The 18493-nt window shown below is 28.9% G+C and overlaps 1 protein-coding gene across 1 annotated transcript in view; it reads right to left on the reverse strand.

Annotated features, from left to right (window-relative positions):
* Positions 1-14921: 14921 nt before the first annotated feature.
* Positions 14922-18493, reverse strand: part of LOC136973776 (ubiquitin-conjugating enzyme E2 T-like) — a 290402-nt gene continuing 286830 nt past the window's right edge. The window contains exon 7 of the mRNA XM_067268534.1: positions 14922-14933. The gene's annotated coding sequence lies outside the window, so the exon portion shown is untranslated. The remainder of the gene's footprint in view (positions 14934-18493) is intronic.

An 18493-nucleotide genomic window follows, 5' to 3' on the forward strand; every position in this document is an offset into this window, starting at 1 on the left:
GATTATATAGGATGTATTGAGAAGCCCTAATTTTCGGTTGTTGATAGTGTAAGGCAACGTAAAACTTAAACAGTCTGCCTAGGAAATGCTTTCCGGAAGGACTTCTATAGGAAACTAGCCCCTATTTAGGTGTTAGACACGTAAAGAAAACCCGGAAAACTCCAAGTAGCCAGTCCATTGGTAAGGCACAAACCCGCAACCAATTAATGTTCAGAGATTTATCCACTGGGACACTGGTAGGCTTTCTCTAAATTATGTGTTCCATATAATTAGAAAACTCTAATGCTAATGCAATAAATTGCGAATCTCTAAAAGTGTCTAAATTATAACTGGAGAGTTTTAAAGATTTTAGAATTAGACACGCATCAAATACACGCAATATTGAGGATCGAAATATAGGAAAATGGCGAAATATCGAAACAAGTACTTTAAAATTCTAAAAAAGCTTCCTAAACTGTAAATATATGACTAAACAGCATCACCTTTTGCTATACAAGCAAAGTTGCATCAATTGGGGAGTGAGGCAGGGTGCGCCCAGAGAGTCCCTAAAAGTAGAACTCGTGTGATAAACGATTCAAAGGCTATTGAAAGACACAAAACGTACAAGTCGTATTCATTGTGGCCACACGACAATGGAAGATAGAAGATGTATTTAAGTGAATGGACGTCTGAAAAGTTAACGAAGCGAACTTTACGAAGTTTATGGTTGGTTTTCATGTTGACAGTACGACGCTCCTCTGTAAAGCGACAATGGGTGCGACAGCTGTATCACTTATCGACACACAATAGGAACTTGTCGAAGAATTTGAAAACATCTGTATAGATAGTGACAGGTAAGTTAAGTAGAAATGTTACATAGTTTCCCCCCTTTTTTAAAGAACATTAAATTATTAATTTTTTAAGAGAAATCTTAAGAATTAGAACTTATCAAAATCAAACTTCTGTAGTTTATTTTAGAGAGATGTGAGGTAACGATAACATTACTGACAGTATGGAGGATGAAGTGTCATTTGTTCTGGAGTGTAGTAAAGAAGAAACGTGTAGATAAGAAAAAAAAAACAATTCTTCATTTTGAAACCGGTCAGGCTCTGCAGATCATCATTTGTCTTATAAAGAGGACAACAACTCAAATTATGGTTGACAGGACTTTCTAACTGGAAAGATATCTTGTTAAAACCGAATTTATCCTTTAACACAAACAAAGTCGATATTAAAAGTATTAATAATAGATGAAATGATGAAAATAAGTGAAGAATTCGTATAATTTATAAAACTTAATTAAGTAATTATGAAAAGAAACAGATACTTTAAGATGGTATCCATACAAAAGATAAGATGCACGCAATTTTCTAAAGTCCAACTGCTAAACTAATTTATGTGCAAATTAAAGGTTTACCTGCTTATAAATATTAATTAAAGAGTATAGTTTGATCTGTTGGGGTTATGTCATTTATTCTCGAATAAATTTCATCATAACAGTAACCATATTCGTTGGAAAATCTTAATAATTATACGAAAGACAAGAAGCAGGCAACGATAAATTACAAATTTATTACAAACACACGCTCTTAACTGCTGTAATGAAAAGTTTCTTTACGAGTAAAGGAATAAAAATCCATCTTCGTTACGTCAACGAATAAACAAATGATAAAACTTTTTAAATTTAATAGAAGAATAATTCATATTTATTTCGTCTCATTTATTAAAATAAAATTTCAAATGTTTTATCCATTAAAAACGTTTAAAATTTCGTTTATGTAACTTTGTTATCGTCGTCTCCATTTTGGAAATCGAACCCGATTGCTTCAACGCCCTCTCGAGGGTTTAGAGAGAACTATTCTGTTCACTTACAACATACAGTTTCTAAATACGTGCTTATACGATAAAATTACGGTAAAAATTCGTAATAAAAATTAAAAAGAGCCTGTTTTACATAACCCAATACTTTCAACGTATTCAAGTGTTTTATAAAAACTTGTCTCGCCTCTAGCAAGATATAACTTCTTAAAATTATGAAATTATAATAAATACTTTATAATAATATCGTAAATATTATAAAATTAGCGTTTTTATAGCCTTACTTTCACGTGAGAAACTAACACCCCGAAGTAAAATTCTTTTTTCTTTAAACGAATATTATTTTAAATATTTATATTTAATTTAAAAAAATAATAAAAATAAACTCCCGAATATGCATCCATTTAAAAGCTATATATATGTTTATTTATTTACATTTTCCAATTTAATTTATTATCATCGCCGCCATTTTAGAACTCGAACCCGACGTATCCAGAAATTTTAAAAAGAATTATTTTACCAACTTAACAAGATCTGGAGACTAAAAAGACGTTGACAAATTACTTATTTTGAATGAGAATTTTTATTTTTTTTATTTTTTTATTTTATTTTTTAGCACCGAATGGAATGTTGTCGCTATGAAGGACAATTTGTCATGTAGAAGCGTTAGAGGCCTAAGGGATGACATATGTGGCACTCTATACAGAGGAGAATCTGAGAAAACACGTCCATTTGTCTGCGCTTCTAATCTGTGAGCAGATGAAGCACTGCTATCAGTCAGTCAGATAATGATGGCAGACAGTGCTGCTGCATCGCTTCATTATCAGCTTGAAAACTGTCCAGCTTCTATATTACCTGCTGATGTCTACACCTGATCGCAATTTGGAAAAAAAAAAAGTTTTTAGGGGCAAAAATATTTATCTGCCCACTTTTTTAGCAGTGAAATGGTACTTTTTTATGTCTTAATTAATCGTTAATTAACTGGAAACGTGTCGAGGTAAGTTCAAAAAATACTTGGATGCCATTCAAGTAACACAGGGAATATTTTACCCTCCTTTTAAAGAAGGGGATGGAAAAGTATTTTGATTCAAGATGCTGACTTTACGAAATTTTATACTTTATATTTATGCTTGAATTTGAATTTTCAATCCGATATCGAGTTTCTTATACAGAAACAAATTTTCTTTTCATAAAATAGCCATTATCTAATGGTTAACTCTCGTTGTTTAATTAATTTCCTTAGTGTTTATGAGTGACATCACCTTGTATAAACCTCAAAAATTCGTTTTAAATTAGCTTTTTTTTTTAAAAAAAACAGGGAATAAGCCTTAAAATGGAATTTTAGGCTAAAGCAGTTGACTTAATTATTGTAGTAAACATTTACTCTTACGTTGTCACCACTAATACATATCGACATGGGTCAAGACAATTTAGTGTCATGCAGAAATGCAATGCTTTTGTAATTAACACGCTTCAACACGATTAATTACATTTCTGAATATTCTTACTAAGTGGTTATTACAAGCTACTGTTAACATGCAACACGAATGAGGAACAGTTAAATGTTTGTTACGCTTCATCACTTAAAATTTTGATGTACAAATGGATATGTGATGTGCTGTAATATAAGGGTATAAACATCATTTCAAATGCTTAGTTGGATGGTTTAGTGCATTTTGATGGCATGATAAACCTTTGAAGCTGTATTATAAGGTATATCCAGTCTGTCTTTATTGGTTTAAATAAAGTTATTTGGGATAAAAGTCGATTAGAAGTGCTGAATTAATGTTAAAATTTCCAGAAAGTGAATACATTTTCAAAGCTTAATTTTGCATTCTACAAATGTTTAAACTGGCTGAAATTTATTAAAAATTAAAATTTTATATGCAAATAGAGCATTTTCATTAAAAAAAAATATTATTCAATTCTTTAACTTCGTTATATATTAATAAATATCGAAGTAAAAATTAAAGATTAATTTAAAATCGAGTTTTTCATTTAGGAGCTGTTTTAAAATTAAAATTAAAGAAAAATTAAATTATTAAACATTTCTTTGATTAAAAATAAGGAGTTTTATACAAAAAGATTCAATATATTTTCTATTTTATCCCTTTATAAGAACATACATTAAAAAAAAAAGATTAACGAAAGTCCTGAATTTTAAATTATAATTCTAGTTTTTTAATTAAATATTTAATTTTAATTAATTAGATTTAAAGAGAGTTCAAAAATTTTATTTCTATTATAATTTGCAAGCGAATTCTTCAAAAAACCGAAAGAATTAATCATCAAAAGAAAAGATTAATTTAATTCTTTTAATGTTAAAACTTTATTCGACATTTTTAAACTTGTTAAAATTAGTTTAAAATACAAAAATTATTATTATTATTATTGTAAACACGATCATTTTTAAGGTATAAAAAAATAAATAAGTTAATTTTAGTAATAAAAATTTATTCAAAAAATCTACAGAAAAATCTGTAAAAGTATAATTTTTCTCATACAAATTTATGGAAAATATAATAGGAATTTATGAAGGAATAAATGGAAATATTTTTCTTAAAATTTTAGTTATTTGTAATTATAAAAACACCTTCACAAATCTTATTTTTCTAAGATTCAATAACTTATCTTTGACACGAATTCGTATAACAAGTGAAAGAAAAGAAAGAAGAGGATTAATTTTACATCAGTGTAATTCTAACCTAACAAAGCTCTCATTTTTGGTGTTGATCCCTGTACTTTTTTATTCCCTTTCCCCCTACCTTAGATCAATAAATAAATATTGATTGATAATCCCTCGTCCCCCCTTTACAATTGGAAAATTATTAGAGAGAGGGAAGATTTGCTTCAGACTGGGTGACAAAAACACTATCATTTAGATAAGGAAAATTGTTTTGAAAACTAGAAAAATTTTTATATTTTACACCTGATAATACCTCTGACAAAATGGGGTATTATTACACGTGAAAAATCACGTTTGCTCCTTAAATTTTTTGGCATTTATAACGGATCCACACGTGATTACATACTTTATATTTTTATAAGTTGTACCATATTTTTTACAGTGTTTGGTTCACCTGTGGTTTTGACAAATATCCTTTGGCTATTACATATAATGTAGACTTGGTCAGGTCAGCTCATCCTTCAAAATAAAGTGCCCTTCACATCATTTATCATTCTAAGATCTTTGATATATAAAGGAGGAAGCTTACATCGATTGTACAGAAACTTAAATATTAACTGAATTCGAGGATAAATAACAATTATTAGGGGGGAAAAACCTTATAAAATTTCAATTTTTCTGTTTTTAAAAAGGTTTTTCTCCCCTTCTCTCCCCCCTTTAAACTACATTCTCTGAACGATCTTACTCCTTGACGAGATTTGACAGCTTTCAAAGAAACATTCTCTCCAACAGCCATCGAAATGCCCTTACTTTGGTAAATACCGTACAAAGTACAGTTAAGGAAAGAAAATTAAATTGTTACAACTCTGCACCTACTCGTCTTTCGTATAGAGCAAGGGACTTCACAGGGGGAAAGCTTCAATTATCCCCCTTGGCACTCGCATATACAGTCGTTCTGGACCAGTGAGCCCCCTCAATGGAAGAGTCCACCATCTTGTTGCTACCTAAACACCTGTTTTGGCAGATAAGTGAAGTAGTGATGCTTGCCTAATTAATTCTATCAATAGTATATAATTCATATACGATTCTTACTTCTTATCACGTTTCTAACAGCAAAATATCTAATTTCAACTAGTTAGATATAAAGTTTCCCTATTGCTGAATGAGCTTTTGACTATGATGAGAGAGAGAGTGATGCCAGTAAGAAATTTTATACATAATTTTATCTATGAAAACATTTATATTTTGTGTTGTAAATTTGTAAAATTACCTATTATTTTAACAAAGATTTTAGGCATTTTTCGATTCGAAAACTCCCTAATTTTCCTCTAAACAAAGGAAAATTCTTAATCTTTACATTCCCTTAAACTTCTGCAACATTCTGGGGGTATTTTTAAACTAAAATTCAAGATAAAATTCACTTTTAGAGACTCGACAATTAAATGAGACAACTTTTAATATAATTGTAAGAGTTTTAAACTAAATTTAGGTTTAAAAAATGCAGGAAAAAAATTTACAAATCAGAGAATAATTTCATTATTTTTAAACAAGAGGACATAAAAATTCCTGGTAGGAACAATGCAGAAAACAAGCGACTCAACTAAAATAAAATTTTATTACTCATAACTTTTTATAATTATTATCTACATTTATGAAATTATGTAATGCAATTATTACGCAAGTTTACGAAATTATTAGCACATTCTCTAAGAAATAATAACAATAAAAATAAGGGGACCACCGAAAAAATTCATTTTTACACACGCACAGCCGAGCTCACACGTATACAAGACCTTGGAAATAAAAATTTGTATTTCTTAATGTTTTGTATTTTATTCCTTCTAGTAATTGGTGTAATTGTAATCTGTTCAAAGCAAATATAAATTAATTTCTCGTTTTTCTGTATAAAAAGGGGGAAGCAAAAATAATGTAATTTAGACAAATGCTGAAGGGGAAACGATGTTGTTAGTGGAAGCTAAATTTAATTTTCCTAATGGAGTGTTGAGTTAATGGGGTTGTTTTGTTGAATGACTGTCTAGTTTTACTTGATAATTGGAAACTATGACTTTAAGCATTTTTGCAATTCCCTATTTTTTCCCCTTTCCCTTTCTCCATGTTGTAAAATCACATTTATAATTACTCCCGAAGTGTGTTTACCATGGAAACACATTTACAAGTTTTATGCGGCTTTCTATTATCAATATCTAGAAAATCCCGATAAGATAAACTTGTAAATTATTCTCTTTGATGCTGATAGAAAAATTCATCTTCCCCCTCCCTGTTTTTCTCTCTATTGAAACTTGAGGGAACGTTACACATTATGGATGAAAAGGCTTTTGGATGTATCATTATACTAAAGCTCTATCATATCTTAAGCAGTGATTCAATCTGAAACAGCCCAAGAGGATAAAAATGGGTTATATATCTGTAAACATCCTTTGGGAGACATTTCGGTTATCCTCTCCTCATTACCCTTCTATGCCCCGAGGGGGGTAGGACACGATGATCATTATCATGATCATCATCGTATCCCTACGCATCCTCACTTTCCTAAATAGAATGTTTCCGGATTTATAAACAATTAAGTGTTAAAAATTCGGATTTTATCTATAAATAAAATTATAATATACACGAAAACAATCTCAAGAATATTTTAAATACCTTGAGAGATCTTCGCATAATCATCGTCTTCTTAAGCCAAAAATTTTAATAATTTTTAGTTAAATTAACAATTTAACTGAAAATTAACAGAATAAAAACTTATTTTCTTGATCCTAATTTAGTTTTGGAGCTAAACTTTGAAATTTGTTTTAGAGTTTAGAGATACGTAAACTTATCTTCTCTTAAATGTACTCCTCCATTATAAAATACATTAGAGAGAAAGGTTACCTGATACTAGACATGTTAACTTATGCTTGTTTGGTATACAGCACTGTAAGAGATTTATATAAAAGATATATAAAAACGTAAGGAAACCTCTAATATTGGACATTTTCCGGATATTAAAGAAGTTAAAAGCTTGCTTTCATTATCCCGCAAGTAGGAGATATCGCTTTTTCCCCCTATCTGTGCAGGGTCATAGCAATGTTTTTCAAAGTAATACCCAAGCTGTCTTCGCGAACAATATGATAGATATGAGGATAATACAAGAACCAGAAAGAATCGGAAATCCGATCTGTAGAAATCGGAAGTTCAAGACGTCCCAACGTAAACCAAGCGATGAAGGTTGCAAGCATGGAAACATTTTGAGCAGAAATGCCAGAGAAATCACTTCTTCCAACTGGAATCGTTTCCAATATTATTTATTGATTGTTTGACCGCTTTCTCGATCGAGTATCCGAATAGAAAGATGGGCAAAAAGAAGGTGAAAGGCTGAGATGACAAGAAGACATGTCCGCAACATGCAATCTGCCGTCTGCGAATTGTTATTTGTACACGCATCGATCTTTAGAGGGAGAAAGACATCCCAGAAGGCACCATAATAAATTTTCACCTCCCCATCATCATCCCCCATCTCTCAATCATTCTACTCTGGAAGCTAGACAGGTCAACAATCGTTACTTCTCCGGACTAGAAATTATTTTCCAGGCGTTTCGACCAAACGTTTAAAGTCTACACTCTTCATTCCGTTATAACACTAATTATCCAACGAAATTTTTGGGCAATTTTTGATAATTTTTCTTCCAGTCGATCCTTTTTCGATCAATCATTTATCACTCAATACCTTCACACTATTTTTACGTATCCTAGATTAGGAGTTGAGTTCATTCCTGTCTCCTCTCACTCGCTCACTCGCTCTACCAAGCTTTTGGTTCCTTGTTGAAAATCAAGTTTTTGCTTTGCTCCATTGATTTTATTTTGTGAAAGGGTCTTTAGGATTTTATCTTTTTAGACCAAATTCACCATCTTTGATAGTAAAAAACTCTTTGGATAATGGTGTAAAAATACCTGAATGGAAATAAAACAAAGGATGCTCTTGATAGCTTTCAAAACTTACATTAGATCGAAAAGAAATTTGAATGGATTTAAAACCGATGATTTGCTGGATAAATGTTTCTCCAGTTGAGAAAAAGGACTCAAAAAATTCATTCTTTTCACAATTTTTTTTTAAAATTTATTCTTTATATAAAAATATCTCCAGATATATAACAGCCTATACAACACCCCAGTGAAATTTTTAAATATTTATATGCACCCGCTCTTTTCTTTTAAATATTTTTTGCTTGATCTAATTTGAAAAAGATTTGCTCCGAATTTAGATATGTAAGTTACACTTTCAAGAATATGCATTTTAAAATTATTCATTTATAAATATTTAACAGTTACAAGATAAACAGCGAGGAAGATGATCATAGACAATAATGGCAATTTATTATGGCATTGACGTCATCCGCACCCTTCCCCCTTTTTACGACTTCTATAACGACCGGAAGCAACGGAGGTACGTTGCACATCAGCGCCACCCGATGACAATAAAAGGTAGCACTTGACCTCTTCCTACACATCAAACAAACAAGTGGCCATTAATGGATGAAAGTCGATAAAGAGAGAGAAAAAGTTTTCGCTTGATAAATCCCCTTTCTCTTGCTATTAACATATAAACATGTCGACCAATTCCTTATCAAGTTTTACTTTAATCATAAATAAAAATATATTTGGTAACGTGCCAGTTTCGTAGCTAATTAAGTAGTTATAGCATCGAATCGCCTACAGATTTACGGGCGCCCAGGCAAATTTGAATTAGGGGTCCCGTGTACAGTGTTGACTGTAGACATTTTTCTTCGGGGGAAGTTTTGGGGGAATATTTTCTTTTCTTTAAAGGGGTCCCACCCTGTTGGTGGGGCCCTTTTTCTGCCCATAGGATTACGCGCCACTGTCGCATATACCACGAATCAGCACAGTTGTAAATTAAAACTAAGTTTTTAAGCCCGTCACGTAACAAAAGCACATTAATGGGTATTATATATGTTTGAATTCATAGCATACTACATAATGTAACGATTAGACACACATTGAATTGTACATGCCGTATAGATTACTTTTACTTATGTATTTCTCATAAATACTTGCGTTATTATACATGTCGCAAGAGCATGAATACTTGCAGACATTGCGTGTTGCATAAATAGTAACTTATATTTACATAAAGTGTATCTAATAGACGATTCTACGAGCATAAACGCTTGCACATATATATAAATAGATCCACACAATAAGCCTCATAAGACACTATAAAAATACTTTTTAAATAAGAGCTAACATAGAGACATCAACAACACTCATAAAAAACACTACGTATTATCCCCATTATGATAAAATATGACTTATTTATCATCAAATCATCCGCCTTTTCATAAAAAAATCGTTTAACATAAAAACTCTCGTAAATTTTCCTCGATAACAATTCATTTCCAGCGATTAACCACTTACAAAACCATACAAAACAACTTAAAGTTCTAATTAAACACGGAGTTATCTTTCACTCGGGATAATTATCTTATCTTTTATCTAAACGTGTACATTATCTAAGTGTATACAAGCCATTACCTGGCCCCCAGAGTCACATAATGATTGAAGCAATTGTGTCATCGCAGGAAATGAAGACGTAATAGTTTGTAGTCAGATGTCCCCGCCTTATAATTTTGATTGTGAGCTTTTTTTCCTTTCCATTGTACACTTGTACAGCTGGAAACATGCCTAAAGAATATATTAGAAAATATGTAATTGGTGTGACCCCTACTACAAAATGGCTAAGTTGTTATTAGACGTTCATTATGACTCGGACAACATTTTCTTATCCATTCATTTCTAATGATAATTATTGTTTAACTTTATCCACCATTTATACCAATTTTTTCCTATTTTTCTAGGCAATTTGTCTGTCTTTTGTTCGGTTTTTTTCCTATATTTTAATTCTCTAATTTCTCTTATTTTTTTTAATTTTGTTTAATTCAATTTGCGTCAAAAACTAAGATAAATGAGTAAGATATCATTTACTACAATAGTTCTTAATTAGGTAGATAACGACTATTATGTATAATGAATATATATAATTTATTAACTTCTAAAAATACATTTAAAAATTCCATTTTTCTTAATTTTCTAAGCGTATTTAATAAAGTAAAATTTAAAAAAAAATATTAAATTTATTTATCGTTTGTCTAAGTTCGGATTTTATTCATTAATAAATGTAGTTAAATACAATTTTATAATAAAAACATGATCTTAAAATAAGGGAAAGGAAATTTATAATTGCCTTAATTGTAAACTTAATGTTATAATTTAATAACGAAAATTAATTAATACTGCCTATTTTTAGACCTTATAACAAGGATAAAACCCCTTTAATGAGTTAATATTAGTAGTAAGGTATAGGTAACATTTATATTATACTCAAGCAGTTACTTAACGTTACACTAAGTTATAAACTTGTAAAGTAACGCTTATATTTAAACATAAACGTGTATATAGAGCGTAACAATACAGTTTCATACCTTAACATTAGGCTAACTTGCAGTATCCATCACAAATTTGAATGCATTAAATTTTAACCTTAAGAAAGATATAAAATTATAAACCGATTAAATTTAGAAAATAATAAATAAGAAAATTAGGGGAAGAGTTAAATAATTAATTCCGAAAAGATATGTAAATTGTTTTATAGTTTAACTTAAGAAAATTTATAGTTAGAAGGTTATTAAGCGAGTAAGAGCTGGATGTAATTTGCATAATTACGTAGTAAAATGATTAATTAGCATATTATCCAATTGTAGATCTAAATAAGAAACACGGGATAGAATAATAAAGGTTATAAATTGTTAGGCATTGATATAAAATGCCAAAAGCATTTTTATCATTTAGGACGTCGCAACAAAGCCAAACAGCTTGGTTGTTCATCTACCTGTCGGATCAAAATCAATAGAAACCTGTTGAACCGCATTTCTGTTGTCCACCTGATGCTGTTGAAGCATATGAGGTGTTTCTAGATCTAAACTGTGCGATAAAAGAAAACCTTGACCTCTAAAGGTCATACCGTGTGGTACCAGAATGAAAAAGTGTAGGAGTCTCGCCCTTTTTTATTTTATCTTATTGTAACTTTTACACACAAACACTCGTAGGGAGAGTGAGATTGAGGTAAAGAAGAGGAGAAAAAAAAATCCACCTCTTTTATTTAAATTCGCCCTTATAAATCTTTGACATCATCTCCACCCAAAGTTTGATTTTTCAAAAGATGTATTAAGCTGCTAACACGTCCATTGAAACGTAAAGAACAATGAGTTGATGCCAGTTGTCTAACTTTGAGAAGTTTTTTAAGTATTAAAGGCTAATCGTACATATTTGAAATTTTAGAATAAGTTAATTTATGCCTTTATCTATGAGAAAAACAGCTTACTTTTGATATCTTTATTCACGTGTAATTGATTTTTTTTTTTACAAGATAAATCAAGATGTTAACACGTCCATTGAAACGATGAGTTGATAAAAGTTGACTAACTTTGAGAATTTTTTAAATTTTAACGGCTAATTGTAGAAAGTTGAAATTTGGAGTAACGTTAGCTTATACTTTTATGTTTTTTATTAAAAATTTTTGTTTTGATATCTTTAATCGTTTCCGAATAACCGAAAGAAACTTTATCACATATCATCTACTGTTATTAGTTCATATAATTAGCATTAATACGAAAATACGTTTATCCTACTGTATGATTTGATACTTAATAGTAATAGTAGAATTATTATAATGGAATAATAGAAGATTTTTTGACGAAATTATTAAAAATAACTAATTTATAAAAGAAACAATTTATTAATATAAAATATTTTATCCTTGCTCTTCTTCGTCACATGCTACAAAGTATAATTTTATATTACACTTATTACTCTGAAATGTTTCTTTATTGAATATTTTTCCTCTCAAAACTGTATGTATTTTTAAATAATTACTGTAATTTTTCTTAAATTTATCATCCATTGTAATAAACTAGAGAGAAAAATTAATTTGAATACTCTTAGGCAAAAATTGATATTAATTAAGCAAAACTTTCTTCGTAATTCCTATTTTTTAAATAAAATAAACAACAGTTTATTGTAAAATATAGTAAACCACAATAAGAGATAAATTCATTCACTAAAATTTGATTAAAAAACAACTTAAAGTTTGTTAAATAAACAACGATCATAAAAAAGTTCTAGTCGATATCCTTTAAATCTCCTAAACAAAACGCTAGTTAGTTAATGAAAAATTAATTTTCTAATTAATTAAAAATTTTTCTCAAAATAAATTAATAAAATAACAATAAAAAAAAAGAAAAACGAAGTAAACAAAAGTGTAGCAAACTCAAATAAGTTATAAATCTCCTTTCAAAAAAAAAAAAAGAAACTCTATTGATACCTGAAGACTGCAAAACAAAATAAAAAGTTGTTTGTTCTAATTTATTAAAAGAAATAATAATAAAAAAATAACGTAAACTATACAAAATAAGAGATAAATTTAAGCAAAAAGAAGTTTTTTGGGGGTTATTTTAGTAATTCCCAAAGTGATTCAATAAGAAAACAAGGTTTTTACAAACATCTATTTATTCATATACACATATTCTTCAAAGAAAGAATAAATTTAAGTGGATGTGTTTACTATCTTCTATAATAAACTCTTGTTCTTTTTTATTTAATAAGAAAAATTGCAATAAACCGAAAAAATTCTAACAAATTGAACGGAGAATAGGTTACTTGAAGCGAGGAATGAGTCAAAACATCGGATATTAAACTTATTTTTTAAAAAAAATTATCCACACAAATCAAAAAATTTGCTACATAATTAGTAAAAATTCAAGTATCTTTTATACAATAATAAATGTAATTTTTGCATAACTCCTGCAAGAATTAAAAACATTCATTCTAATTTTTATATTTAATTCAAGAGTTTGTGGTAAAGTTTCTTCTTGTCTGAAGTCTTGCCAGAGAATTAAGGTGACAGTTTGTAAAATAAGAATTTATATATTGTTTATATATATATAAATTCTTCGAATTTTTACTTTATTTTTGTTTGTATATCTCTATATAAACTATTAATCGTGTAAGGAAAGACTTTAAAGAAAAAGAGATAATGACTTTTGTAGAAGAAGTATAACACTTCAAATATTGCATTCTCTGTTGAAAAGTTTAAGATAAAACAAAATAAAAATGTTTATCTCTAAAACTTCAGCTTCTCTAATGTTGAACTTTTGATGGATAAACATATTTTTATTTTTTCCTTCTTCTTCTTCTTAAAAATTGCATTTTCGTTTCGAACTTTCCACTCAAACTTACTCCTACGTGTTTTCCTCTTATCACTATTTATAACTAGTTTTATTTTCATAAATATAGAATTAAAATAATTTTTAATTAACGTATAATTTCATAATTTGCATAAATTGATACAGAAAAGCTTCAAAACTACTTATCGCCCTCCTATATAGTGCCGCCTGTTTATAGCGTAATAGTATCTGTGAATTTTAAATTGTAAACCACAAAATTACGTGTAGACCATACCTCAGTTTAGTGTTTTTCGTGGGAAATGGCCTAAAACCACCTCAGTTTAGCGTCACACCCGATTTAGCGCTATTTTTAACAAGTCAACTCGATGCTAAATCAACGTTTGACTGTATACTATTTTAAAAAATAATTATTAATTAATTCTTGTGCGTATAAATTTAAAATTTCAACAAAGAACAAAAACTTTAGTTAAAGAATCTCCTTTAAAATAACCTTACTTAGAAAACTAAATTGGATTTTTAGAAAAAAAAGGGACTTAAGTAATTAACTTAATTAGTTTAATCTAATTAGCATTAAGTAAAATAAAAGCATTTTAATGAATACAGAGTTTATACACGGCTATCGTTAACAAAAAGTAAGGGAGAAAAAGCTATGTATATACACGTTTTGCTTCCATACAAACTGGAGAATAAAGAAAACAAAACTTGTAAGAATTAAGTGTATAATAATAAGGAAAGGTAAGGATAAGTTTAACTGAGAAAAAATTCAATAAAAGGAGAAGAGAGAGAAAGGTTTACTTAATAGAAGTTGCAGCAGCAAACTATTGTAATAAGGTATATAAAAAAAAATATTCAGATATCCATATGTAACATCCAATATGGTGCAGTCAGGCATAACATTAGTTAGTGTAAGAAGTGTTATCTTGTATGCAATAAAATATATATTTATTCAACCTGAATTTTATTCAGCTTTTTTTGTAAATTGCAGACTTTCTTTTAAAGTCAGGATTTGCTGAGGTAATGTTTGCTAAAGTTTTATCCACACAGACACACACACGCACGCACAAACACACAGTTTGAATGTTGGTTAAAAAAAAGGAATAAAAAACAAAAAAATAAAGAAAATTTTTTATGCTGTATTTGCTTTCATGGATAAAATTACCATAAATAAATATAGGAAAAGAAGAAAAATTTAAGACTTTTTATTCTTTTTTATGTTTTATTTGACAATTAGAAAGTTGAAACATCCCAAAATTTGCATTTGTTATTTGAAATTTTTCTCTTTTATTTAATAAGTTTTGTGTTAAGTCTACATTTTTATATATATTAAAATTATTATTTAAGATTTATACATCTTACAATACTCTACTACCAAAGAAGGATCCAAGAATAAATCTTTTAGACATGATTTTTAATTTGTATAATAAAATAAACGATATATAAAGGTTTTGTTCCTTTAATAAATGCTATAAATTAACTAAATTAAACGTAAAATAGTTGAAAATAATTAAAATATAAACATTATTTTAGAAGAATAATGAAGTCTCTTAGAGGGCTAATCCTCTGTACTTTATAGCTCGTCTGCACATTAATACACTGTACTACTAGGCTATAATATCTAGTAAAATTTAGTGATTTTAAGTTAAATTTAGGATATTATACATTGAAAACAGAATTAAAGATTTATATAACTCTATGGAGTGAAAACCTTAACTTTAGTGTTATCATCTTACTTTATGAATGAGAGATCTTATCTTAACAGTTAATTTTAATAAATTTTGATTATAATATATTAAGAAATACATTATATATCCTTACACCACTGTAATAATAAAATTATACGTGAAAATCTTGCAATTTGATAGATTAAACTACAGTAAACGGATAGTAATTATTTTATAAAAAATGCATGTATAAGGATGCATACGAGTTAAAAAATGATAATAAAATTTAGTAAAATAAATTTTCGAAAGAAGATATTTCAATTTTAAGAGATTACAAACGTTTAATAGAGAGAAAGAGGGATAAGAGAGAAAGCAGGAGCTGTCACACTTTATTTGTGTTATTGCTTATAGATACAATGTAGAAGGAGGCTTGTATCTTTAACAGTTAACAAATATCTGTATATAAAAGTGAAAGATATTATTACGAAACATTCGTTTCATTAATGAGAAATTATAAGCAATCATTCCAAAGGGATTGGCTCTAAATGCACTTTGCTATAACTCAACTCTGATACAGTAACAAATCATTAGTAACTTAATGGTTTATCTTTGCTCATTCGTAAATTTGTTTAAGAATTTATTATCCTGTAAATAATGATGTAGTCTATGTTAATAGCAGCTTTATTATTGTAATGTTTGTACTCAAATATTAATTTCTACTAAATAATAATTCATCTTTTGAATTAAATCCTGTTAAAATTTTCCTCCTTTCGACGTCAATGGAATTAAGTTGCGAATTACGCAGATGTTTATCGTAGTATTCCTTGAGAAAGATCGATTATTTTCCTCGCTTCTTGTTTTTTTTATTAAGATATAAATTTTTATTTTCAAACTGGGAAATGAGAATTTTACAAAAATAACATTTATTATATAAATATTAGCGTTTATCCAATACAATAAATCGATTTTTGTTTTTCATTTTACTCCAGATGGGAACCAAAACCACATTCTATGTAAAAATATGTGAAACTTGTTTACTTTACCGACTAGCTATGCTACTGCAATACTAACTTACTATTATATCAAGATAATAAACAAGCTAATTATGTTGTAAGTAAATTATTTATGCCACTAAATACTGAATAAAATACGCGTATCGAATACATAACCTATCCGATGCTAACTAGATGTACTATAAATTTACCTGCTACCATAATTTATTATTATAGTATTATCTGGCTATTTCATAGATTATATTAAGTCCTAATGCTAATAAATTATCTATATTGTGGACATTTATCTATCTATGCTAGCTGGAAACTAAGTAACTACATCTAACTGAAGACATACCAAATAATTACTGGCTGTAAGAGATTAGTGCATAACAACGTTTTTAATTAAATCGCACTCAAAATGAAGGATTTGACAAAAGGAAATAATGGATATTTTTCTATAAATACAAGATTTTTAATATTAAACAGCAAATTTGGCGCTTAAAACACGCATTAATCCAGGAGGATTAAAGAGTGAAAGCTCTTGGAAGATGCTCTTGGAGTCGAGCATAAGATCACGTTTATGTAAAATGATTAATAATTTCAAACGAGGCAAAGATATTTTTAGAAATATCATGTAAAAATGAATTTTAAAAAATACTAATAATAATTTAATTTCTAATATTGTACACAGATCACACATCCGTCATCATTTCAACATGGTGGTAGCTTTAATCGATTTGTGAAGATTGCGGAGGGTTAGTTATACAGTGTGTGTCTTCAGTCACGCTACAAAGCCAAAGTACATCGAACGATAAAGTTGTAAAACCTTGTCACGAAACTGACCAAACTAATGGTCTCCGACACGATACGACGGTTTCAAAATTCCCACAGTGTTGCGTGTTTGGAGATTCGACAGGTCTTCGCTACGTGAAAACGTGATCGAATATCTTCTTGGAAATACCAAACGTCGGGTCACCATCTCTACATCATCATTTTTATAAAAATTCTCACACAAATATTTAAAACACTTGACAAAGTGAAAATCTTACAAGTTTCTTCCACTTTTCTTTACTGTTTGAATAAAGTTTTCGAGTGAGGAAGGATATAAATTTTTATGTTTCCTTATCGAAAAATCTACAGTAAAATACCGTAATATTTAAGTTTTATATATAAATTTTTTAAAAATATGAACTTTATTAAACATTTTACAAGCCGCTAGAATTTCAAAGAAATGTTTTAATATATATTCTATCTATAAGTTACGAAAAAAATATACTGCATTATTTATATATATATAAAGTAATATATCTTTAATAACGAATTAAAAACGATTCTTTAAAGTTTAAAATTTTCTAAAATTTATATAAAAAGAAGAAAGTTAAACTACGTTTAAAGTGTGAACAGGAAAGTTAAGGTTATATATCCTTAGACAAACTGAAGCAAGTGATGCGTGTAACCACATAGAAGATGTAAGAAAGCCTTTCATACCATCTTCTCTAAAGATAAGGCTTATAACGTTACGTAATAAAAACACAGGCATTTAGTATCACGTCTCGGATACAGAACGAATCCAATAAGTGAGTGCGATAAATCAGCAAAGCATTAGGGGGCTAGTCGCAATCCTGTGGACATATTTCAAGAAGCCACAAAAGAATCGCTGACACTAACTGCACCTTGAATGCACCGAGGACATTTCATCTCGGAGCTGTTGCCAAAATTAAGGGTCTGGAACCGTAGCTAAAAGGGAAGTGGGCCTCTCCCGTTGGGGACCATAAAGTTCATTCGTTCAATTTTCCTACTACGTTGCTTGAACGATTTTTTCTCTTCTTATATATATATATATATTTTTTTTTTCTCCTTGTTCTTATTCTTCTTCCTTTCTTTGTATTTCTAGATACGTATGATCGTCGTGGGTTTTATATATATATATTTTGTTTCCTTGGGAATTTAACAAAACATCAGTGTTTGTTCTATTTAAAGTGTAATCTGAGATACAAGGATTTTAGTAAACTGTTTATCGAAATCTTTTTTTGAATTTTTAACAGGATATAATGCTTAGTACGCGCCTACTGATAGAATAATACATAGTAGGAATATTTAAGTAAAAATATTCATAAATAAAATATTTGAGCAAGTTAAAATTTATTATAAATAATTTTA

This window comes from Centruroides vittatus, unplaced genomic scaffold, assembly GCF_030686945.1.
Source record: "Centruroides vittatus isolate TY-2023 unplaced genomic scaffold, ASM3068694v2 contig_329, whole genome shotgun sequence".
Lineage (NCBI taxonomy): Eukaryota > Metazoa > Arthropoda > Arachnida > Scorpiones > Buthidae > Centruroides > Centruroides vittatus.